Source organism: Peromyscus maniculatus, chromosome 1 (assembly GCF_049852395.1).
Source record: "Peromyscus maniculatus bairdii isolate BWxNUB_F1_BW_parent chromosome 1, HU_Pman_BW_mat_3.1, whole genome shotgun sequence".
Taxonomy (NCBI): Eukaryota; Metazoa; Chordata; class Mammalia; order Rodentia; family Cricetidae; genus Peromyscus; species Peromyscus maniculatus.
In genome coordinates, this window is record NC_134852.1 from 182,720,398 (window position 1) to 182,745,836 (window position 25,439).

The 25,439-nt window shown below is 38.3% G+C and overlaps 1 long non-coding RNA gene across 1 annotated transcript; it reads right to left on the reverse strand.

The window, feature by feature from the left end:
* On the reverse strand, window positions 1–25,358 carry LOC121826890 (uncharacterized). The gene is made up of 3 exons (XR_013048102.1): window positions 25,164–25,358; window positions 3,362–3,509; window positions 1–2,067 (listed from the first exon to the last, which is right to left on the reverse strand). It is a non-coding gene; the product is annotated as an uncharacterized LOC121826890 (long non-coding RNA).
* Between the last annotated feature and the right edge of the window lie 81 nt (window positions 25,359–25,439).

Sequence of the window (25,439 nt, forward strand, 5' to 3'; positions counted from 1 at the left end):
TTATTTTCTCCAATGCTTTTATTTCTTTACTGGTGGCTTCATATTTTGGATTTCTTCCATCCAATTTCATGATCCACAGACACAGCATCTAATCTGATGTCTTGCAGTCCTCACTTCATTTTCTGATTCATGAGCTAATATATCATATAAATCATGCTTCTCTGTTTCCTAATAATTCAACATGTATTTTATATTAACATAAACTTGCTATTTATTATCAACAGCACAACTACTAAGTCAAAATGCACCACTTACACAATTTTTAAACTAATCTATTTCTACTTCAAACTTTGCACTTATGATCTTCTCTGCAGGGTTCCAATAAGAACCCAGGGTGTATAGTCATCCTGTTCTTCAATATAAAAGAATCCCTCTGCTGTAGCTTATCTTCTCCATGACACTAGTCTTTTGAGTGAACACACATCAATGGCTTTATAAACCACGTCTTCCCTTTGATTTCCTGCTAGTTCCTCATGATAAGACTGACTCCCTTTGTCCTGATCGTGTGTCATTTTCTGTAGCTCTTCTACACTCTCTGTCCCTGAACCCTTCCCTGGGGACATTTGCTTTAATCACCTAGCCAGAGAGTTGCTTTTTCTCCTTTTTATAGTTATAGCTCCTCAGAACTATAAAGACACAGTGATTGAAGTCACTTTAAGCCCATCAATCATTTTCCTTTAGATTCAGTAACACTGATTAACCATGTGCACACACACACACACACACACACACACACACACACACACACACACACACACACCAAAAAGCAAAACCAAACAAACAACAAAATAAAACAAAATCTTCACCATGGAGATGAAGAAGAGAGCAGAGATTTCCCAAATTGACTTCATCTTCTACAATGATAGGTTAATATTCTGCAAAAACAAAACAGAAACAAGCAAACAAAAACCCCAGCCTCCCCCGAAAAAAACCAGAAAACAGTTCCTTAGTCTTTTGTTTTTCTCTTTATTTATAGAGCCACCAACATACCTAAGAGTTCACATTCTTTTCCAATGAGTTTTCTTTATTATTTTTAATTATACTTTCTCATTTTTTTTGGTGACAATTCCCTCCCCCCTTTTTTTACTTAGCTTTAAATCTATAATGGATGACAATTACATCTTATATTTGTTAATCATTCCAGATTTTTGCAGTATTTCATTATAACTAATTTGATGGAAATTTTACTAAAGACCTCTTTTCAAAAGCAAGCAAACAAACAAAAAGATGCAAACTTTAGTGCAACAAAATTAGGAACTTATGGAAACATCTTAGTGCATGATTTCTAGGTTCTTCATGGCCCAGCATCCATTGCTGTGACAAATTTCCATAAACAGGCAAAGGAGGAAAGGCTCATGTGGACCCACGGCATCAGAGGTTTCAATGCAGGGTCATTTGACTCGGTTACTTCTGGTGGGAACACCACAGTGGAGGACATGTAGTAAAGAAAGACGCAGGACAGAAAGGGAAGGGAGGAAAGGGTAGAGAAGGGGCTAGAGAGGACAAGGAATGGAGCACAAACATGTAAGAGACATGGGTGGCCCTTCAACATGTGCACCTTTTTGATGGATACTTCAGATCCAAACTATAACAGACTTTAAATTAGAAACCAGTTTTCTTTTGTTCTTGTATATGTGTATGTATGTATGCACAGTGTGTTTGTGTGTGTGTGTGTGTGTGTGTGTGTGTGTGTGTGTGTGTGTGCACATGTATATAAATGTATGGTGTGTTTTGTGTGAATGTGTGTGTGGATGTGTTCATGGGATGTGTGTATGTATGTATGTGCATGCCATGTGAAGGCCATGGATAGACATCAGATATCTCTCTCTCATTTGCTCTCTACCTTATATATTGAGTCAGGGTCTTGAATTTTTATCCAGAATTTACAGATTCAGCGAGTGCAGCCAGTCAGATGCTATGGGGAGCCCCAGTGTCAGCCTCCTTTGCTCAGGATTGTAGGTGAGCTGCCAAACCCACCCTTCAGTTATGTGGATGCTGGAGATCCAAAGTTGGGTTCTTAAGTGTATATAGCACATACCTTTACCTGTGGAGCCTTCTCCCCTGTCCCTAGAAATAAATATATTAAGATTCAATACCAATTGTCAATAAGCAGTGCACTCATGTTTCAGTTCACAGGAATATTAATAGCACTCAGAAAACTATCTCAGAATATAGCCATTTGTAATTGTTGTATTCATTTTGTCAAGTTCTTTGGTGTTAAAAGTAAAACAAATATTTGTGTGTATATTGACTTAACAATATGTGTATCATATTGCAAATTGCATTGCATGAGATTATATTATTCTAAATTCTTAATAGTCATACAAACATGTGTGAGATTTTGTATATAAACTTGAATACATAAAATGTATTTATTCATGAGAAGAAACACAAGAGCATGGCGGCTCTAAGGCACCATAAAGTAAGCTATATTCTTTGTTTTAATTATTTGTGTAACTCATCACTTAAATCATAGAATAGATTATGAATTCTGAATCATCCTTGTCTTTTAAAAAATTTAGATTATTTTTGGAAGAAAGTTAAATTTCTCCTATTCAAATAGGCATTATATTTATTCAGTCTTCTTAAGATATTGAATCTAATATTAAATTTAATTTTTATTAATGCCAACATGTTGATTCAGGACTTAGGTTAATAATTTATGAGAAACTCAAAGAGAATTGTATAATGGATTTAAAATGAAACCTAAAAAACAATCATAAATTATAAAATTTATGTAGTAAGTTCACATATGCCAGAATAAAAACAAACCTGGTGTGGTAGCACAGGGCTGGAATGTCAGAATTTGACAGGATGAGGGCAGAGAGAACAAAAATGTGAGGCAAACCTGGAATAACCTTCCTTTATAAACAATAAACAAAAATTTAAAAAGCTATAAAACCATGGGCATAATTAAACAGAATAACTAGTCAAGAGTCAAGACCTTCATAATGACCTACAAGACAGATAAAGCATTCACGGCATCCATCCTGAAGAACAGTCTCTCCAGACATAATTAATACAATTGTGTGATTTAATGGAAGTGAACGAGAAAACTTATGATTTGATAATGCTTAGCTCATACTACATAGTGGTAATGTATGATACTTTGTATTACATTCTTGTATGTATATGTCAGTGCATAGGAATGTCAAAGGCAAGCTTGTAGGAGGAGTCGGTCTCTCCTTCTTACCGAATGCTTCCTTGAGACTGAAATCAGATCTTCAGGGCTGCACCTGCTAAGCCACCTCACTGGTTCCTGTACAATCTTTTTAGTTAGCTTCTAGTCTGTTTCATGATTCCATTGAAGCAAGGGCTTTAGTGGACTTAAAAAAAATAAGATCCATCATAGTTCTCTTACCCACAAGAGAAACTTCCTTGACTTTCTTGAACTAGTTACACTGCCTGTGCATCAACAGATCTCACAGCAGTCCTTCCATGCTGAGCATCCCCGTGCCATAGACTCTAAAGCTGCAGTCAAAAGGATTGTGGTCTTTTCAGCAGGTTTCCTGCTGGATGGAAGCAGGCAGGAGAGATGGCTTACAATGAGAAAACTCCTCGCTTGAAAACATGAGTCTTTAGTGACTAGTGGTTGAGAATGGATATACAGCCAATACACTAAAGCTAAATCAGCATTTGCCAAACAACTAATTTCTAAAGCTAGCTGAGTCTGACAATTTATCTTCCAAAACAACAACAACAACAACAAAAATGAAATTCTAACAACTGTTCAGTCAGCGGTCACATGAAAAAACAAAACAGAAAATCTGTTTAGAAGATTCTTTAAAAGAAGAACTGTATGTCTTATGCATGTGTATTTGTTCTCCACTCAAGTAAATTGATGTTAATAAAATTAATATATTCCTAGTAGAATAAAATAGTAAAGATAGCTGGCACAAGTTATTGCTTATTCTAAAGGCAGGCTTGGGATAATCTTTCCTGCCTTGTTTACTATGGTGTTTGTTTGCAAAATACATCCTCATATACCATGAAAGCCCATGTTTATTGCATTTGATTTATTCCTGTTTTATAAATGCATATTCTGTGTTGAAGGAAAGATATCCAACTGACCCTGTTAAGAAACCGAATGTCACATTTTTTAAAGTTCTTGACAACAGACTCATTAAAGCTCCTTTAAAATGTGGAAAAGGAAGTGCTGAGAAAGATAAACCCACTAGGCTGATGAATTTGCAATTCATTAAAAAAGGGCAAAGTCAAGATGTGTCAGATTTAACAAAGCTGATGCTGGGGGTCCCATTTCGAATATAAAAGATGAAAGGCAGGCAATCCACTTTACCCTGGCAGTGCCATGAAAGTCCTGGGTTCTATTGCTTCATCAGGTAACTACAAAGTACTTTCCTCCCAGGAAACCGTGTGTGTGTGTGTGTGTGTGTGTGTGTGTGTGTGTGTGTGTGTGTGTGTGTGTGTATTCTGAATATGTAATGAGAAAGGTTTGTTTATAATAAAGGACATCTAAAAACTGATGCTCAGTGTTAACACAACTAGACAACTAGTAACACATGACCCCAAACACTAATATACTTAAGCAGAAGTCAAGAAGTGGAGAATGTGCATCACTCGTATGAATGTGACGTATTTCTCTATCAATCTTTTCTAACTTCTTCTTCTTCTTTAGTGGTTTCAATGCACATTCTGACGATCCTATCATTTCTTAATTGTGTCAATATTTCAAGATTCTGAACCACATCATAATATACAGAACTAAGTGATTCACCAGAGTTTTCATACCCCTTCTAACAAAGAATTATCTTCACAAATCTCTTTATTCAATTAAAGAGCTAGACATATCTGTGAGTTGCTCGGTTAATTTTTATTGTCAAAGGAAGGCTGAAATAGTTAGGAAAGTATTCGTTAAAATTGTGGGCCAAAGTGCCCTCAGTCCACTTAACAAAATGAGCCACACGAATTGAACAACGGATGCCATGTCCGAAGTTTGCTTCATTAGAGACAGTCTAGGAAACAGATGGGAAAGCTGTAAAAAGGTCTCAGATTGCTTTGGTGGACAGATTGACTTTGAAGACTTCACTGTGTTCTTTTTTTTTTTTTTTTATCTGTAAGCCACTCATAGCACAAGAAAACAAGTTTGCTGTGCAAACTTTAACCAGATACTAGCCACAATGGAGGAACTTCAACACATTTAGATGTGTGGTCCAGATAATTCCCTTCAATGTTCAGGTAATTGCCTAAAGCTTCCTTAAGTCTGTGGAGAGACTTTACCCTCTTCTTCGCCTCATCTCTTCCTTTCTTTCTTCTATAATCCTCCCTTCCCTGCTCTGATCTTTTTGTCTGTCTCCAGATCAACCTATTTAAGTCTCCCTCTATTATCCTAAATTTCCACCTCCCTTTTGAAAAGACCGTCCCGCCCTGGCAAATCCCTAATGCTTCCTTGTCAAGTCCTCCACTTAAGCAGTTAGTGTTTTCAAGAGCAAAGAAGGTGGGGGTGGGTTCTTGGCTCTAATGGAGAAGTTATTAAGATGTTTCTAGAAAAAGAATGGATGAGCATAGATTCTAATGAAAAGTTGTGAGTCCATATGTGGCTATATGAAGTAAGCCATATTAACTGGCCAAGGAAAATATAATTATCTGTAAACCTAAAACATTTACCTTATCTCTGTCAAAATATCAAAATGAGTAACTGTGGATAATATTCACAAACCAAAATCAAATATGATGTCCTTCACATTTAAGTTTCTTGAAATGGCCTGGAGAGATGGCTCAGAGGTTAAGAACACTGACTGCTCTTCCAGAGGCCCTCAGTTCAATTCCCAGTAACCACATGGTGGCTCACAACCATTTGTAATGAGATCTGGCACCCTCTTCTGTATACATAATAAATAAATAAATCCTTAAAAAAAAGAAATGTATTATAATTAATTCAGGAAAGCGAAACCCTTTGATCTTTATGTTCCAAACCCAAACCCATAGGAAGCACAAGATAAAGTCTGTCCCTTCTGGTAAATGAAAATGCATTTTAATCTGACTGAACAATTCTCTCTTGATAAAGAGGTAGTTGGTCTGTCTTCCTAAGAGCTAGTGATTGTGTGTGTGCGTATTCTTGTGGTTTGGTTTCAGATAACACATATCTGACTGTCGTCAACAAATAGTTTACCATTAAACCCACAAGGGTAGATTCATCTATGTGTGATATCATTCATTCAAAAACTACAGAGTACAGATCTCGGTTAAACACAAATCAAACCTACTATTCAAAAATATTAAACTCCATAATGGAGTTATAAGGCCCATTCAGAGGTAATTATAATGGGAGATAGGAAATGGCACTCACCCCGGGAAGGATTGATGACCATGGACGTACATGGGAGGACAGATCACAGTTAGAAGGCCTCTTGAGAGATTGCATTCAAATGGGATTGTGTTTGAATGGGTAGGATTTAAACACAAATGTGGGGACATCTTGCTGTGAGCCATCAAAGTAAGGACCCTTACCTGGAAATCATGATCTGTACTAGAAATCAAGTAGCTACGTTGTTTAGTTGATACACAGAGTGATAGAAAGTAGATAGTGAAAGACAACATTGTGTGAGTAATCCCTGACGTGATGGGTGGGGGAGTCTTCAGAGCAGGGTGCAGTTTGAATAAATTCAATGGATAATATAAAAATACCAAAAGCTTGTGAGAAGCCATGCATTCTCAAACTGTTTCCAACAAATGGGTTTAAGGATTATTTACTTAACAAGTGATGTTTGGACAAAGGGAGACCCAATGTAAAACAGAAGAATAAAATCGTATGCAAAATATTAGTTCAAGGTAATAATGAATATATTTGTAGGGGGATACAATTTTAACATCTCCAGAAGAAAACAAGAGAAAAATTTTATAACCTTATTAAGCAAATAATCGTTAGGAAATAAAATTCATGATAACTAAAAATTTTAGTTGATAAATGACATGATCTATACTTTAAAGTTGAAATGTATTGTTAAAGGTAAAATAAAAAGGGAAATCATGGAATTAAAGAAAATATTTTCAAATCCATAATAATAGCTTGCTCTTGTATTGTTAAAGGTAAAATAAAAAGGGAAATCATGGAATTAAAGAAAATATTTTCAAATACATAATAATAGCTTGCTCTTACAACTCAGTAAGACCCACAAACAAATAATTTTCCTAAAAAGAAGTGATTGAAATAGACATTTATACACTAACAGCTAGCAAGCTAAAGAAAAGACTTTTGTTCTCATTAGTCATTAGGGGAAACCTAATTGGATGTAACATCATAATAAAATGGCTGTAATTAAAAAAAAAACCTAACATTAGTAAGGATGTGAATTAGAGCTTAATATCTCCCCATCCTATCTCTTCCTCTCCCCCTTTCTTCCCCCCTCTGGTGTGTGTGAGTGTGTGTGTGTGTGTGTGTGTGTGTGTGTGTGTGTGTGTGTGTGTGTGTGTGCGTGCGTGTGTGTGTGTGTGTGTGTGTGTAAGTCTGAACACAACTTGTAAGAGTTGATTTTCCCCTCCCGCCATATGAGTGTCAGGGATTGAAGTCAGGGGATAATGCTTGGTAGCAAGTTCCTTTCTCCCTTTACCCCATGAGCCATATGACTGGCCCCAAACTAGATGTTTTTCTTTTAATTTTTTGAGAAATTCATATATGGGTACACTTTATTGACACCATTTCCACCTCTCACCTCAATCTCCTTCCCCTACTCTCTCTCAGATTCATGACCTCCTTTGCATAATTGTTAGTGTTATACATTCATAGCTGAGTTTATTTAGAGTTGCTCATGTGTACATGGGTTTAGGGCTAACTGCTTGGGACTGGAAAATTTGTGTAGACCCAATTAGCACATTTACAATACAACCCTATACCAAAGGTTCAGGGAACATTTCAGAAGAAGCAGGGGAAAGAATGTAAGAGCAGAGAACCTGGATTCCTGCTGTACGATAACATCTTCTAGACATGACATGGAGCAGCACCCATGAAATCTCAACAATATAGTTGCCTAAACCAGACTCATACAATAGCCACACCAGTCCACATGCCACCAGGGATAGGGGAACTCACAAGTCCCCATCCCTAGATGATACAAGGACTCTTACAACATGGTTGGAATGTATAGAAAGAGTTGCAACCACTTTGCATGTCTGGCAGTACTCAGATATTTAACTATAAGTTACCACACAACCCAGCAATTACACTTCTAAGCACATTCACAATAAAAATAAAAATACATGTCTACACAAAAACTTGTAAATGTATTTTTCACAGTAGTATAACTCATAACAGACTTAAACTGAAAATAGCCCCAATGTTTAACTTTCAGATAGATTAAAAACTGTAATAATTGCAGAGAACAGAACACTAAACCCTAAATACATTCTACAAAGGACTAAATCTCAAGATAATATGATAAATGAAAAACACAAAGCTGAATGCCTATAAATGGTATAATACCACTTTATATTAAATGTACAAAACAGTCAAATATCTCAATCATCAATATTAATGTTTAGTAGGGGTTGGAGGGAAGAGGAATAATCAAATACATATATTTCTGAGAAGTCTATGTCACTTAATGTCCTAATAGTACAGTATTAAAACCAAAAAAATAATATCAAAGCCTCAAAACACAGAGCCATATGCTTCTGGATAAATATTGTGCTCAGAATATAAGCCCAAACAAACAATGGCAAGTTTAGCTACACTTTTGGCAGCAGGGGTAGAATGGAGAGACACAAGCCATACAAAAAGATGGGCGACAAGGGAAGGGAACTAATGAATGGACACTGCAGCTTAAACTTACATGCTCGGTGTCAAGACAGGATAATGCAGCTGCTACTAAAGCTTATTATAGACAGAAACAAAGGCAGATGAAAGCAACATCACCGTGGTTTTAGCTGTGTAATTATGAAGCAGATAGGACTTGAGAAAGAACTAAACTCAGAGATGAATGACCCACACTTCCTATAATGACTGCACTCTGGGCATACAGGATTATATGGTCTAATATGATATGCTGGTGCTTCCTAGGTCATTTCAGGACAACACAGTTGAAGAAACAATGTAACAAGAAGAATCAAGTCATTGTTTCCCCTACAGTGAGAGGATTCACAATGTGATACTACTACTAGCTAACTTCTTAGGATACCATGTGTTTATATCGGATCTCTGTGACATAGCAAATTTAGACAGAAGGGGTAGGGGGATATCTCGAGTTTGATAACAAGACACATTTCCCAGTTGTAAGACAAATTGCTAAATGGTCTTAAAAATTAAAAAAAAACCTGGAGCCAGATATTGGGGTTAAAACTGAGAGAACAGAGGAATAAGACAAGCCACTGCTAACCTCACCTCACCAACTCCTCAGCTCCCAGAGAGACCTACTTCCTGTACATCCACGCCTATATGCCTTTCTGTTCTGCCATCTCACTTCCTCTCTCCGCCCAGCTACATCACTTCCTGTCTGTCTGTACAGACCTCCAGACCTTTATGGTTAACAAGTGTTGGAATTTTAGGTGTGTGCCACCATGCCTGGCTCTGTTCCCAGTGTGGCCTTGAACTCACAGAGATCTGGATGGATCTCTGCCTCCTGAGTGCTAGGATTAAAGATGTGTGTGCTACCACTGTCTTGCCTCTATGTTTACTGCAGTGGCTGGCTTTTTCCTCTGATCCTCAGCTAAGCTTTATTAGGGTGCACAATATATTGGGGGACACAATATATCACCACATCCAGTAGCCCATTCCCTAGGTGTACTGGAGAGATGAGACCTTGTCTCCTCCTGATCCAATTTGCTTACCTTGTAAGGAAAGCACTGCATTCATTTAGAGTTGGGCTAAACAGCAAGATGTTGGGGACTTGTGTTTATCATCAAAGTGGAGAGGGATGCACAGCCACTGTTCTTTCCTGACAGTCTCTCTAGGCCATTGTCATCCCTCCCGTCACCACCGCCTCTCCTCTGGCTAGTTCAGCCTCCACCCATTTGTTCACTCAAACTTGTCTTCCATTTGTCTTTTACACGCTCCCGTCTGGCTCAGTGCTCCTCACTCAGGTCTTCAGCAGACACTGAATGAAGCTGACAAGCAGTGGGTGCCATTCTGTAGACTAGGAAAACAGCGCCAAACAACACAAGAAAGTCCCGTGCCTGCAGGGAGTTTGCTAAATATTAACTCGAACAATACATGGCAAAAGCTATGGGCCGAGTTCTTTATTGTCTGTATCTAAGCCTATCCACAGCATTATCTCTTCAGATAGCTCTTTGAATGGATGCTATGTCTTGTTGGGAAAGTCGTCATCAGGGGGATCAGGGTTGACGGTTTCATATTTAGCTTTGTAATTGAGTGGGGGAAACTGTTGAAGAGCATGCTTTCTGTTTGGAGGGGATCATTCTGATCACAGCTTGCTCAGTGAATGGAAATAGTGCAGATGTGGAAATTTTACTAGTGAAAGCACACGTTCACTAGCTTCAGTGGGGTAAGGAATACTTTGGGAACATTTTTCTTTCTTTATTTTTTCGGTGTTGTTTTGTTTACCCCAGAATCATAAGGTTTTTCTGTACTACTTACTGTCCTCTAAGCTAAATGTTCATATTTGTTATTATTTTGTAGCCTGGCATCTTGGCATACAGACCTACAACAGTTTCTGTTCTACGGAGACCCACTTAAATCAGCCATATGAAACTCATCAGAAAAGAAAAAAAATTAAAGGAAACAAAAGCACCTTTCCATTTTTCATTCACAGCTCTGTAGGCCAGGCCCAGAAGTTATTTGTATTTGTGTTGTACAATTACATCTTCGTGTTTTGGAAAACCTTCGTTTTGTCTTTGGGAAATAGAAATGGTTAAGAGCCACCCTGCTGAGTTTTGGTCAATTCTGTAGGAAATTAAAATATTGGATTCACAGAAAACAAATCACAAATATCAAGCACTTTGCGATTGTTTCTGTACAAACAGCATAAAACTCTGCCCTGGCATAAGTTCTTTAACTAGTTGAACTGAGGTCTCTCTACCTTTGCCTAGCAGGAAACAAACATTTCAGTTGAGGTGACATTGTCACTATTGACCACCATTCTCACTCCTTAAAGGAGAAACACGGATTTTGGCTACACACTTCCAGAATGGAAAGTACACATTTATGTATTTTCAAATACTGTGGAATTTCAGTGTAATAAACACAGATTATAGAGCTCTGACAATAGTAGCACAAGGAAATAAATATATCCCAAAGAGCTGGATTTGACAATTAGATTTGCCAGTGGTTTTACAACCTTACACAAGATAGTGACATCTCTGATCCTTTGTTTTTGTACCTGGAAAACTAACATAATAATGCTTATCTTCCAGTAATGTTGTTTGTGTCTAACACATGAGACATCTTACAAAGTTGTGAGCACTGGACACAACCATTCATCAATTATATGTGACAAATATTTCCCCTCTCAAAGCTAGTACGTACTTTCCTCTTTGGACAACAGCAAAAGAAGAGACATAAAACACTTTCTATTTTTTCCTAAGCTCAATCTCAACTGTGTACTACCTTTTTCAAATTTTGTATTTATTTTTTTATGTGTATGGGTGTTTAATCTGCATGTACATCGTACACTGTGTTTGTGTGTGTGTGTGTGTGTGTGTGTGTGTGTGTGTGTGTGTGTGTGTGTGTGTCTGATGCCCATAGAGGCCAGAGGAGGACATTGAACCTCCTGGAACTGGAGTTAGAGACAGTTGTGAACTGTCATGTGAATACTGTGAATTGAATCCAGGGCTTCTGGAAAAACATCCATTTTTCTTAACTATTGAGCCATCTCTTCACATCCAATTAACTGTATTTTCAATTTGTTTCTATCAGTGAACATTTATATTAGTCATGTCTCCTGTTCTTATCTTTAATTCATTTTTTTTTAATTTGATACAGTGGGGTTTATTTGACTTGAAAAAAATTTCACTTTACTCCATTTCATGTCATTCAAGTCACAAAAAGAATATTTATTTATTATAGAATGTGAATACACAATCTAGAGATGAGTAACTATGGACTAAACTTTGACATCTCACCTCTTCTAATCATGGCCCCGCAGTACAGCCAGAGGTGCATGTTCCTTGTGGAGAGATACATTTTTTTCTGAAAAGAAATGGTTTAAAACACGTTATCTCTTGCTTAAACTTAACATTTAAGGTTATTTTGTATAAATGCATCTTTTTCCACTTCCTTCTAGGATTGTCTCTTCCTTTCATCAGCAGCTATGGTGTGCGTGCGTGCGTGCGTGCGTGCGTGCGCATGTGTAAATGTTCATGAAAGAGCTAGTCTCATATATTTTCCAGAGGAAGATTGGCCAATCAATTTTTTTAGGTGTGAGTTTAAAAAGTAGATCACAGGACAAACAACAGAAACAAACAAACCTTTGACAATCAACCAATGTAGTTAGAATGCTGGGCTTATTCTTTATACCAACTCTTGATCATATAACATTCTTCTCTTGTATACTTGCCTTCTTAGTCTAGATATTTCTTGAAGTTAGTGATAACCTTCAATTCATACTCTTATCTTTAGAGGTAGATAGTAGATATATAGGAGCCTTTAGAAAAAGTAACTTAGGTAATGGCTAAGAGCCTTAACTTCTCAAGTTAAAGAGATTTAGTTTCAAATTCTGTGTCTGAAGCTGGCTAAGTGGGTCAGTGGGTAAAACACTTGCTAAGCAATCATGAGCACCTGAGTTCAGACCCCAAGCGTTCATATAAAAAGCCAGAAAGAGCCATGTGCATTTGTACTTTCTAGGCTGGAGAAGCAAGGCTAGCCAGTAGGTTCAATGAGGGACCATGTCTCAAAAACAAACAAGCCAACAAGAAAAACAGGAGGAACCATTTAGGAAGACAACCAGTGTTGACCTCCAGCTTCCATTTGCATGCAACCACATGTGAATGAGCCACACACTTAAATTCTCTTTCTTCCTACTTGTAGACAAGTTTCTAAATGGTCTTACTAAATAAAAAAACATGGAGCCAAATATAGGGCTGACAGCCCTAGAGAGATCAGGGAAATAGGGAAAGCCACCAGCCAACCTTACCTCACCCACTCTGTAGCTTTCAAGAGAGTGACTTCCTGTCTACCCAGGCTTATATGCCTTGCTTTTCTGCCAGTTGATTTGCTCTCTGTCTAGCCACATCACTTCCTTTTCCCTGCCAGCTCTGTCACTTTCTGTCTGTACAGGCCTCCAGAACTCTGGTTGGTACTGGTATTAAAGGTGTGTGTCACCATGCTTAGCTCTATTTCCTAGTGTGGACTTGAATACACAGAGACCCTGCCTGCTAAGTGATAGGATTAAGGGCGTGTGCTACCACTGTCTGACTTCTTTGTTTACTTAAAGTGACTTGCTATTTCCTCTGATCTCCAGGCAAACGTTATTTATTAAAGCACAAATAAAATATCACCACATTTCAGCACAAGTAAAATATCACCATACCTACTAATAGGCAAATTATGTAACCTGTTTATTACCTATGTCAAAAATGAGAATAAGAGCATTTGTGTAATTACTATAAAGATTTATTGAAATCACATTACTGGGCTCAAGAATGGTCAGATTTATGATTGAAAATGAAAAGACTATAAGGGAGGAATCTTAGAGATCTTAAGAATTGAGGGGATCGTTTGGAATTTTCTACCTCCTTTCTAAGGCTTCCCTGTCCTTGACCCTTGTCATTTTCCAGGGCCTTGCCACTTCCTGTGTCTGGGGGATTTGTCTTTTGAGACAGTTTAAATCCTTTACTAATTTCTTTAAAAAAAAGTCTTTATCTTACACCTTATTTTTTGCCATTTGTAATTATGCTCTTACATTTAAAAGTAGTCAAGAGTAGTAAATGAAAAAATCCTTTTAAATGTAGCTAAGAAATAAACCAATTGGGGTTGACTCTTGGTCCATTGCCAGGGGTACATGTGGCCTGAAACCATCCTTGAGCTGGGAACCATACTGAGGGCAAAGCAGCTCCCCCTCGCCTGGGAAACCCTGGGGAGATAATAGAACCCGTATAAAGAGGCTTATCTCACTGAAAAACATGAAAGAAGTGAACAGTTTAGGAATAAAAGGTTATCAATGACAGACAGAGTGATTCGGAGGAAAAGACAGTCCTTTGAAAGATCTGCGTGCAGCTCCTCATGCTGACAAGTATGTAATGCTCCCTACCTGGACAGCTGTTACAGTTAATGTTACATACAGAATGTGACTAGTAGGTAGGTCACTGGCAATCAAGGACCATCCGCAAAATTTAAATCATATATATTCAGATACTAATATGCAGTTCTAAAATATTCAACAGCCTTCTTGTGGAATTAAGAACATAGAGCATGGCAGGCCAAATGGACACCTCTGTCCCTGCTTCCTGGAAGGACCTAACACAGACGGTTAAATTTCATTTAGAAGGAAGGACACATTATGAGATGCTTTATAGTCAGTGGAAATTCCAGGAACAAAGTGGTATGGTGGCAAAGAAGTTAAACGAAATCAGTAAAAAGATGCCTAATCAGCAAAGGAGCTTTGTCAAAGAAGAGAGCAAAGAGGAGACAGAGTTAAGAGACGGATGGGGCAAGAAGAAAACCGACTTGGTAAGCCCCTAGATAAGGAGGAAGAAAGGGATGCCATGTGCTTGAAAGATGAGTGATAGCATTGTCTTCGTTCTGAAGGAGAAGCCTTCTTCCGAATGACATTAAGTTGCTCTTACTGAATCTCTCCTTTTTCCTCTGTAAGTAATAAAATAATCCTGAAGAATTCCAGGCAACTAGAAAGCAGCCCTAGACCCAGTGCTGGATCTACGTTCATGCAACATTTACACCAAGTTCTTTATGAAAAGTCATATAAAAATCCATTCAGTATCATTATTTGTCACTGCAACATTAATGATTTGGCCAAGAGTTCTGTTCAAATGATTACTAGTGTTTGATTCCAACGTTTCACTCTGTATTTAATTACCAACTCTCATGAATGTCACTCAGAGTCTAGACAGGATTATATATACTGACTGACTAGCTGTTTGTCTTACTTGTGTGTGTTCGTTTTTGTTTGACAGGTCCTCACATTTATTCAGAATGATTGGGTGGGTGGGGGGAGAAGAAAATAAATGAAAAAAAAAAAGGATGAAATTTAATGTATAAGCTGAAGATTTGCCTTGAAGTCCAGGGTGGTAACTTTATTCATTATGTTGGTAGGATGAAAATATCATCTCGATATACAAAGAATTGTTACTGGGAAAGAAATATCTCATCTATTGCTAGACTTCTTTGACAATACAAGAGTGAATGCATGCTAGGAGAACAGCCAGACAAGGATTAAACCCGGGGAATGTAGGTCACAAAATATATTAACTAATCTGTAAGGTCACCAAGAGTAAAATAGACATGAAAATAGAATTTAGCCAAGTACAATATGTTTTTGGAAAGCAGAATTGGGTAGAAAGAGGTCAGACATTGTGAAAACTGCCCTGAAATATAAAATCCCTAGTGTTAAATGGCAGTTGTTGCAGATCAACTTCTGTTTCAGTCTAACGCCCCCATTCTCTTTAGTGCCCCATTCTCCCTCCTGTGGTCTTGCTGTAATCGCTTTTCTGCTTTCTTCTGTACTCAAACCCACCATCAAAGGATCGGCTAGCCCAGCTGTCTGTATTGTGCAGACGAGGCCACTCTGTTCCCTAGGAGCTGAAGATAGGGGCACAGTATGTGAAGAGGATGGGTGTGTTTGATTTACGGAACATGTCTCCGAAAGTCTGAGATAGTGTCTGTCCTGTCCAGGGGACGAGGAGAAACCGGCAGCCCTTATCTTGCTGAACCATCTGAAAGATACCATGTCCATTCCTCCTCTTAAGAATTCAAGCTATTCCCCAGCAAGGCAAATTCCTACCGATTTGATCTTTATCTGAGACATACCAGGCCTGGAGGCCCAAACTCTACCTATAATTAGGTGAATGGCCTTGGTCAATTCTAGACCTTTCTCAGAAACAGTCTCTGCTCCATAAAGATGAGAAAGAGCTTTACTATTGCCTCCTTAGCTTTGTGGGTGCTGGGACCTCCCTTAGACACAGACACTGCAAAACAATGTGACTAGTCTAAAACAGCCAGAGTTAGAGTCTAGCAGAGATTCCTGGTTACATTTTCACTCTCATTAATTTTTACCCAGTGACTGGAACAGCTCTTAGATCCCTGACAGGATCTTGCAGGTTCTCATTGAATACAAAATTGAGTGAAGAATCCTGAATCAAAGGCCAAAGTTTAGAACTCAGTAACCATCATTGAGCAAAAGTAACAGTTCCTAAATATAGAAAGATTGAACCTAAGTAAAACCATGTTTATTGGGTGAAAGGAAAAAAAGGACCTTTTTTTTTTTTAAATAAAAAAAATATGTAATCTGTTTATTGGTTTTTTGAGAGGCCTCTCCCTGCCAGGCTCCTGCTCTTCATGAGCTGGTCTAATGAGCTGCCTTCTATATATCCTGAAGTTTCTCAGCCTTCCCTTCAAATGCTTGTTACTCAGTTTTCTTCAAGGTGAGATGTAACCTGCTAACTCCAAAATCCAGATCTCTTGACCACCAGCTTCTGGTGAACAACCCATCCAGTTTCTCAGCATGCACACTCCAGATTTTTCCAGCCTTCACTGACTATTGACAGAGTCCCTTCAAACCTTTCAGACTTACTTGTTCTGGGGTCTTTCCTGTGTTTTTCTTTGACCTTCTTTCTTTTTATGCCTCTTAATTATTTGAGACCTCTGCAGTGAGTCCCATCCTCTGGGCTATCTTTCCCTATACATTCTTCTAGACTCCTGACTAAGTTACATGGTTCCTCTGAAAGCTCTGATTTTTTTTTTTCTGTGAAAGCTTGTCATTTTCCAGCCTCGCTGCTCCAAGCATCCTGTGGAATATCCAACATATATCTATATATCTACTGGCACATAGTAAGAAAGACAATGCCTTAAAAATAATGACAGGGGTAGATAGAATGATACTGAGGTTTCAGGAAGGGTGCATGAGTTTTCTTAAACATTCCTGTAAGAAAATCCTTTAAATCAGTGGTTCTCAAATTTCCTAATGCTGCAACCCTTTAATACAGTCCTCATATTGTGGTGACCCCCAACCATAAAATTATTTTTGTTGCTACTTCATAACTGTAATTTTGCTACTGTTATGACTTGTAATGAAAATATTTTTGGAGATAGAGGTTTGTCAAAGGGGTTTGAGAACCATTGCTCTAAAGAGTTTACTATTATCAAATCTATCAATGAAAGGCAGGGATCTAGTATTTTTTATTTATATGTATTTTTTTTTGTAGTGGTAGAGATTTAGCCCAGGACTTCATATATGCTGACCAAGCGTTCAGCAGCCCTAGTGTCAAGATAAAGACCTTTAAAAATTTAGAGAAAGAAGGAAAAGTCGAATTCTGTTATATTATACTTTATTTATAATTTTATAAAATATTTCATTAGAACACAATGAATATGAAGTGATGGAGAATTTACCAAAATCTATTACAATGAAAATCTGCCTTGGCCTTTAAGAATGACCAGTGCCTAATGAATGCTTCTTATAAAAAGCGATTAGTCTTTAAATGAACTGAGGGGACAGGAAGAAAAACCGCTGGGTAGAATTGTTACAGAAAACACAGTTTGACCCAGAAACCAGAGATGAAAGTGTTAGGGCTAAATGGGAGGAAAGGGAGCCCGAGTAAATCATTCACTGGACTTTCCCCGGTTCATTGTAGACTCAGCCCCGTTCTGGAGCCAGAGGGAGTCCTCCTTTGCTTGTTTCCCGAGTTCCCCTGATCAGTTTGTCTGCCTCGTGTTTGGAATGATGACCGCCGCCCCGTGCAAGTGCCATCATCTCAGAACTCGTTTTGCTGAGAGATGTGCTCTCTCCCGGGGGACATTTCATTTGCCACATTCACGTCAAATTCTGAACCATGGATGACGCACAGGTCCAGCTTTCCTCACCAGAGCAGCCCTTTGTGATGCCCCGTCTCACACTTGCCTAATACAGGACGCACCAATGATCAAAACCGGCCCAGAACATCACCATCTATTTCCTCAAGTTCTGTCAGCCAAAGTAGCATGAATTAGACAGCCCAAACATTTGCACTGTTATTTGTGTCTTTCTATGTTTAGTTTGGGGGACATAAATTTTAGTACTTTAGCCCTCAAGTTTTTAAAACAGAAACCAAGAAATATTCAAGCCCGTTAACATTTTGCTGACAGCTGGCAAGCACAGGGTACTTATTTTCTGCTCTGATTTTTAAATGTTTCTATTGTAGACTCACAGTAACCATCATCTCTTGGTTATTTGTGTAGAAAAGCCTCTAAGACTACACAATGTAGTCATTCTTAGTACAGTAGTAGGTGCCTAACTGCTGGTGAAAGTTAATGTCTCAAGTGATGATTTTTTTTCTAGTCTTTACACCCAACTTAACAATTAATGACCCATATTTAATTACTTATTTTTCACTCAGATTTCATTTAATATTTGACAGTAATGCTCATTTCTAAGCCATTTCTGGACAAGACAGATTGCTGTAAAATTTGTTATATTTGTCCTTACAATATCTTTCTTAGGTATCATTTTACTTCTCATTGTGCAGGCAAATCCATGAGTCTGTGAAGCTTGAGTACTTGCCAAGGGTCACATAGCAAGTGTATCAAGGTGTATTTAGACCCAAGGCTTGTGCTACTTACACCAAAGAAACAAAAAGGACAGATGTTATACACAGATAAAGTATCATGTTGGGTCAAGGAGCTATCCCTTTGGTTATGGGAAATGTGTAGATATACAGAAGTTTTGTGCTTGAGAAATAAGGAAATGATGTGAAATACACATTTTTTTAAAGAGCAAAGGGAATAAATAAGAAAGACTCAGAAGGTCCTTGAAAAAATTACTTGCCAACTTTGGTTAAAATGACAAGGTATATTCGGCAAATACTGGGGTAATGATATAGAAGTCTAGCTGAAGCTTGGAAGTAGGGATATGGCTCAGTGGGCAAAGCACTCACTACACATATGTGAGGTATAGGGCTTGGATCCCCAGAACCCAGGTAAAGGAAGAATGATACAGTAGTGAAAGTATATGTAATCCCAGAACAGGTAAAGTGAGATGGGAGGTGTAGATAAGAAAAGCCCCAAAGGAGTGTAGGCCAGCTAGCCTGGCATAGTCAGTGTTGAGTAACAAGAGACTCTATCAGATAAGGTAGAAAGCAAGGACCAACACTCAAAGTTGTCCTTTGATCTCCACATACACTCTGTGGCTCAGATGCAACCACATTCACACACACTCATAGCACACACACATGCACATACATATCACATACACATGCACTCTTGTGTATACATATTCTCGTACACACATACTTACATACACATATACTCACATGCACATACATATCACACTCATGTACACAAACACACACTCACATGCACAGGTACCCACACATACTCACAGGCACACATACCTAGACACACATGCATGCACACACAATTTTTAAAGTTAATAAAGTCATGTAATCCTGTTTCTTAGAGACTGATCCAGAGGTAAGTATGGACTGCATTAAAATACAAAGAAGTAGAAATAATTCAAAAGGGTACAATGGCTTTTATAATAAAACCCTGTATCAAAGATAGTGGGTTAGAATCAAAATTGAATGAATAATAAAAGTATGTATGAAGATTTTAAAAGAGTATATCTTTATTTAAATTGGCAAGATGGGAACATGAAAATTTAAAATGTGGTGTGATGGATTTATATTGCTAAAATAGAATTATGAAGGACAGGATAATATCTGGCACTCAATTGTCGAGCTCTGAACATTGTAGATGTTGTAGATATGACAAGTGGATAAACCACAGCTATGCAGTTGGTAAAGCTTCCTAATTCAGACTCTCTTTAACTCCATGTGAACTCTTTAACTTTATGTGAATGTCAGACAGAGCAAGAAGAAAGGAACTAACTTCATCCTTTACAGATCATGATTTGATTGTTAGGAAATTTCAATGTTGAAATCAAGTGGGATGTGACATGGAGGGAGAGTCAGTTCATTTATGATGGAAACACCATAAGCTGTTTTCCAAGTGTCTGCTAAAATGATATTTTTCTGTTTGTCTATGGAAATATAAAAGCTACAATTGAGCTTCTAGATTAATATATTTGGTCCCTCTCTTTTATATATGATCAAATAAGCAATACAAAATGCTTGAGTAAAGCCAGACATTGTGGAGAAAGAGAGTCTAAATTGTAGGTCTCCAATGGATCCCTCCCATTGGAGATCAGGGAACCCTTCAGAAGAGGGGCTTTCATCTTTTGGAGGTCTTTTTTCTGAAGGTAAATTGAGGGCAGTAGATGTGGAGAAGAGGGAAGGTTATGGGAGCTGGAAGGAGTAGAGGGAGGGGAAACTGTGTTTGGGATATATTATATGAGAAAAGAATCTATTTTCAATAAATAAAATCAAATACATTTTAAAAAGAGAGAAATGGTGCAATTAAGTGCCTTGTCCTCTTCCCTCTAAAGGTTGGAAAATTACCTTTGATTTAACCAACTGAACTCCTTGCTCCTAAGATTTTGTTTTTGCACTGAATTACATGGGTTGTGGGGCTCGAGATCCTCAGTTTATAGCCTTTTGCATATGTCCTGATTTCTAAATCTTCCTAGGTTTGAAAAAAAAAAAAACAACAATGACCTCTTTGAGTCTGTACAAAACATCTTTAACTTTCAATAAATTATTTTTTGTTAACTTAGCTAAAAACAAAACAAACACAAACAAACAAACAACTGAACTTGCAGGGTAGAGTAGCAGCCACCAAACTACATGCATCATCCAGCAGTTCCTGAGTGAATACAGCCAATGTCTCTTCCCTAGGGTGCCTTATTTAGCTTCCGGAACAAGTTTTCTTTTAAAGCTAGCTGCTTAGTCGCTGTTCTTTAAATTTCTCTTTCTTTAATCCGGACTCCATTTTTGCTCATCAGAATCAGACGGTAGAGAATTTCTGACTTTGATTTTGCTCTTCAGAGCTCGTAATCTAGAACCACTGAAAAGAGGAGGGAGGAGATTTTTTACAGGCTCTGGGCTTTAAACACAGACAAAAAGGCTCATGTGGGGGTGGTGAAAGTCACAGAACTAAAGTCACGTCTCGCTGGTGTTTAGAATTGAAGAACGGCAGCCCAAGGGTTTCATACATAATGTCACACCCTATGACTGGGCTGCACTTTCCCCCTCTTCCGGCAGGGCAAGGAACAACAGCATCAAACCGGACAGTTTTGCACGCTGGAAAACAAAGCTGAATGCTGTAGAGCCATTAGGCTTGAAAGAGTTTAGCCTGGTATGTAGACAGCCAGCTACTACACCATTGCAACATCATCACATACATGCTACTGATGTAAAATGTCTGACTTGGTGGCAAATTTTAAAGGACTAAAAAATCCTTTGACATGCCTCCCACTGGAAGGGATCCTCTTCCACGACTTCATATCTAGGCTGGACTCTGAGCACTTTGAATGTAAATAAGAATTCACTTTACCATTCTGAGCGCTGATCCTTGGGAAACGGTACTGATGGCCTTGCTGGGTGGGCCATAAAGAGAGGCCTTGAAATTACATGGCTCTGTCTTTTGCCTTCATTGGTGTGCCAGATTGGAAATCAAATATTAGAACCTTAAAGCTACTGTCAAATTAAATCTGCAGTTATTTGTCTGAAGTTCTCTCTGTATCTTAAATTCCTATACAAATAAACTGTAACTAAATTTACTTAACAGATCAAGACCTAAGGATATATGTGTAAACACCAAATAGTCAGATATCAGCCTACCACTATTATGTGAGTTTTAGCCATTACTGGTATCCAACAGAGTGGACCATACACAAATAAGGCAACCACTTAGCAATAGCCAAACAGATAAAGTTTCTTTGCTTTCATGTTCGTTTAGAAAAGTTTGCTAGTCAGAATGAGTGGGATAACTAATTTCCTATGACTGAAGGAAAGCCTCTCTCACAGAGACACCTGAGGAGAAATGGTGAACAGAGAGATAACTGACCCAGCTAGTGGAGGAAGTCACTTCTGGATGACAGAGCAGTAAGGGGGAAGACAGAGGCATGGGAGAGTGATGCAAGAATTGTACCAAAACGTTGGGAAATAAAAATGAGAAGTTGGGGATTAGACTGGAGTTGGTGTGCACACACCAACTCATGTCGATTTTCAGCTAGTGTAAACATGTGGAGGGAGAAGACTGAAATCAAGAACTCACTTGGTTTCAAACAGCTATCTCATGCAGCGAGCCCAGGACGTGGTACCACTGCCTAGATGCCTCCCAAACAGATCAAGCCAATCAACTGTTTCACCTATTCAGAGGGCCTGATCCAGTTGGGAGGCCCTCAGCCTTTGGTTCATAGTTCATGTGTTTCCATTCGTTTGGCTATTTGTCCCTGTGCTTTATCCAACCTTGGTTTCAACAATTCTCGCTCATATAAACCCTCCTCTTTCTCGCTAATTAGACTCCCAGCGCTCCACCTGGGGCCTAGCCGTGGATGTCTGCATCCAGATTCCTCAGTACTTGGATGGGGTTTCTGGCACAACTATTAGGGTGTTTGGCCATCCCATCACCAGAGTAGGTCAGTCCCGGCTGTCTCTCGGCCATTGCCAGCAGTCTTTTGTGGGGATATCTTTGTGGATTTCTGTGGGCCTCTTTAGCACTTTGTTTCTTCCTTTTCTCATGTGGTCTTCATTTACCATGGTCTCCTATTCCTTGTTCTCCCTCTCTGTTCTTGATCCAGGTTTGAAACCTGGGACTTATACAGGGACGCTTGGCTCAATCTGGGAGGAGGGGACTGGACCTGCCTGGACTGAGTCTATCAGGTCGATCTCAGTCCTTGGGGGTGGCCTTGATCTGGAGGTGGTGGGAATGGGGGGTGGGCTGGGGGGAAGGGGAGGGGGGTAGGAAGGGGGAGAACAAGCTGTTACGTAGAACTGAATAGTATTGTAAAATAAAATAAATAAATAAATAAATAAATGAAAAAGAAAACAGTTGGTAAATAGCTGAGCAATCATAGCAGATGCCACATTTCTCTGTGTTTTCTCTTTGCTGTGTGTTTATGGGAATTCTGTTCATTGTCAAAAAGATGCGTGCTCTCACTGTGCCATCAATTCGCCATATTTATTGCAATTATTGGTTCTTAGGTTAGGTGTTTCTGTATATAGAAAATCATGCTGATTTTAGGCATATGTGGGGCAAATTTCTGATTTTATTTTGTGTGAAAATCTTGGGATACTAAACCCTCTTCCTCAGGCTTTTATTCTGTTAGACATGGCCTCTGTGGATTTCAGAAATTAAAATGCTGTTTTTTAGCTGAAAAAAAAAAACTCACTTGGAAGGTGACATCAATGCTCCAAATGAGACAAAATGCAACAGTAGAAACAAAAACAAAAAGGTAATTTAAAACCCTCACTCCATGAGCAATATCTTAGATGGATAAAGGAGAAAAATTAACAATATTGATTAAACCTTAATTTTTATATTAGGTAACTGAATGGATGTTCACAATTGAAAAATAAAGTAGGAGGGAGAATTTAAGTTTAGAAATGTATTTTTTTTAGCAATTTAAAAACATTTTATTTTATGTGTATGGATATCTTTCTTACATGTATGTAGGTGTACCATGTGTGTGCTTGGTGTCTGTGGAGGCCAGAAGAGGGAACTGGAGTTACAGAGGGTTGTGAGCCACCCTGTGGGTGCTGGGAATCGAACCCAGGTCTTCTGCAAGAGTGGCCAGTGCTCTCAATCTCTAAGCCACCTCACCATCAGTAGCTTGTCTGAAGTTCTATACAAATATAACTTTCTGGAGGCTACCTCCAGAGTGCTATAGTAGTTGTGTATTGTTGAAACATCAGCTGGATATAAAAATTATTCAGGTTAGTGTTATTTTAGGGCTCTTTCTTTATTCATATTATATATAATATCAATATGTACACATATTAAAACATATCCACCCACAGAGAGATATTGAGAACTTAGTAATTAGATGTTGAGTATAGCAAAATGCAAAGATACCCCCAATAAAACAGCAAAATGAAAGTGGAAACGGCAAATAAGATTGACGCTCTTAGCAATGCTAATGTATAAAGGGTAGCTAGAGAGGCTGTGAGGGGATCTTGTCAGTCAAACATACCATGAAGGCCATGTTCAGAACTGGGCTACTCATTTCAGTTGCTTCAAACTCTGTTCACAGACCCCACCCAGTAATCTAGACCTTATTTCAGTGTACTTGGGATTTGACTGCTAATAATATCTAAGTGTCATGTGAATTCAAATAACTATGAATTTAGGTCTGGGGGTAGCCAGCTATAAATATACATAATTGCCTTTTTATACATGTGTATTTATTCTATATTATTCACTTGACTGTTCTCTTTAAAAATAGCCTTTCACCACCATATCAAGTGATCCATTGCTTATTTTCAACTCACTATCAAAAGCCAAATAAAACACAAAGAGTCAAAATAGGTTTCTTTTATAAAATAATGGCATATTCTAAAGCTATCAAAATTGAGCTAGAAAATTCCCAGATTGATAAATATATAGTTGACACAAGTGGAAACTAAGAAAAATAGAAATATATTTTATTTTACTAAGGACTATTGTAATGTCAGAACTTCAGAGGTGGGGCCAGGAGGAATTCAAAGCTAGCATCCCCTACCTTGTAAGACTGTCTGAAAAACAAGACAAGTAAACAAAAACCAAGGAATCACTTGCCTCTGTTATTGTAGTATTTTGATAGAAATAGCATACTAATATACAAGTCTGCTATCCTCCTCAGAGAATATTCAACTATTTTGAGAGGAGAAAATTCTGACATGACTTGTGATTCTACATTTTATTTATATTAGAGTAGAAATATGGTTATTTTTGCTCACTTTTCTAGAGATCAGGATTTGAAAACAAGGACTTCATTTCTTATTTTTCTCCGAGACCTTCAGTCTCCTGTAAATGGAACATGGTCAAATCCCACTTGTGGAATAACCACAAGGCAATTGGAAGTTAAATTGTTGAGCAGCCCGCATCTAATTGAAGTCTCTCCATTTTAACTATTTTATTTTTAGCACCTGGAGCAGTCTGTAGCTTTTCTAGCCTGTAATCATGTTTATTTAAGAGCAGTGTAGTCTTCAGCAAGAAAATACAAGCCTACCGGAACTGCCCTACTGAAGAGTGCTGTAGACTTAGGATGCTGGTGAGCTCCATTTCCTTCAGTTACTGCACAAACATTCCAGCCTGATTTCCACAGCTTCTCTGAAAGCCTTCCCTTCATAGAGTGCAACGGATGTGTGTATCTATCTACCTGAGCTGAAGAGGGTATCCAAACTGCTTTACTTTTCGGGGAGTTCAAGCTTGAGAATTCTGAGGTTGCTAAGTTTTATGATTCTACAAATCATTCCAGAGAATCACCGTATCTAAGGCTCCCAGT